General features: G+C 50.4%; 1 long non-coding RNA gene across 1 annotated transcript; it reads right to left on the reverse strand.

The window, feature by feature from the left end:
* Positions 1-494: 494 nt before the first annotated feature.
* Positions 495-1,569, reverse strand: LOC107307865. Its single transcript, XR_001552531.2, has 3 exons — positions 1,549-1,569; positions 817-880; positions 495-718 (listed from the first exon to the last, which is right to left on the reverse strand). It is a non-coding gene; the product is annotated as an uncharacterized LOC107307865 (long non-coding RNA).

Raw genomic sequence — 1,569 nt, forward strand, 5'->3', positions numbered from 1 at the left:
CATTCATTCCATGTTTGCACAGCCTTTACTCCACATTTACTCCCACTTTACTCCACATTTAAAGTGTTATCATTACTTCCAATTTACTCCCTGTTTACACAGACTCTACTCCACATTTACTATATATTAACACCCTGTTAACCAACATTACACACTTACTCCCACTTTACTCCACATTTACTCCTCATTACCCCCAATACTCCAATTTACTCACCATTACTCCACATTTACTCCCACTTTACACCCAATTTACTACATGTTACCCATTACTCTGCATTTACACCCACTTTACTTCCCATTTACTCCACATTAACCACCATTACTCCACATTTACTCCCACTTTAACCCCATTTACTCCCCATTATCCCCATTACTCCACATTTACNCCACCATTACTCCACATTTACTCCCACTTTAACCCCATTTACTCCCCATTATCCCCATTACTCCACATTTACACCCACTTTACTCCACATTACCTCCATTACTCCGCATTTACTCCAACGTTACTCCATATTTATTGCCCCATTACTCCACATTTACACCCAATTCTCAACAGCAGCTTCCGGTTCCTCTCCTCCCCCCCCCCAAAATGGGTCAGAGGTCAAAGGTAACTCAAGGTCACAGGTGACCCCGAGGTCAGAGGTCAAGGGTCACACAAGGTCATAGGTCAGGGGTCATCTGGGGGATCCTGTAGGCCTTGCAGCTCCCTCAGGCCCTGCGATAACAAAGGGTTAATTAAAAACAAAAGGTTAAATGTCCTTTAAAGGGTTAATGAGTATGCTAATTTATGCTAATGAGGGGGGCGGGGCTTACCTCCAGCACCAATCGGATGTGGGCGCGGATCTGAGCTCCGTCCCTGGTCAGTGATTCGCTGAGCCTGAGGGAGGGGGCGGGGCTTAGCAAAAGGGGGCGGGGCTTAGCTTCCTTTGGTTGTTATAGCAGGGGGCGGGGCTTATGCAGATGGGAGGGGCTTGTGTGGGTGTGGTCTATGCAAGGGGGCGTGGCCTAAAAAGGGGGCGGGGCTTATTGGCTTCCATAGGGAATCACTGGGGGGAGCTGAGCCAATCAGAAGGGTCGTGGCTTTAAAGGGGGCGTGGCTTTAAAAGGGGGCGTGGCCTAATCAAGGGAGCGTGGCCTGTGTAAGGGGCGTGGCCTAATCAAAGGGGCGTGACCTGTGGTAGCAGCTGGTTTCCCATTGGTTTATGGGAAAAGTGGGTGGAGACTATTATGGGGGCGTGGCCAATGAGAGGGAAGGAGCTAATTAAAATAGGGGGCGTGGCTTGAGGATGGTGGGCGTGGCCTGGATGGAGTGGGCGGGGCTTGATCTCAATGGCCACCAATGAGGAGGGGGCGGAGCCAATAAAAGGGGGCTGGGCTTCAGAGAGGGGCGTGGCCTAAAGGGGGCGTGGCTTAAAGGAGGGGGCGTGGCCAGCTTGTCCCATAGATCTTCAATGGGTGGTTTGGCTTAATGAAGGGGGTGGGGCCTAATTAGGTGGGTATGGCTAATTAGGGGCTAATTAGGGGTTAATTAGGGGCGGAGCTTACTTGTCTAACATCTTGCTCCGG

Source organism: Coturnix japonica, unplaced genomic scaffold (genome assembly GCF_001577835.2).
Source record: "Coturnix japonica isolate 7356 unplaced genomic scaffold, Coturnix japonica 2.1 chrUnrandom1185, whole genome shotgun sequence".
Taxonomy (NCBI): Eukaryota; Metazoa; Chordata; class Aves; order Galliformes; family Phasianidae; genus Coturnix; species Coturnix japonica.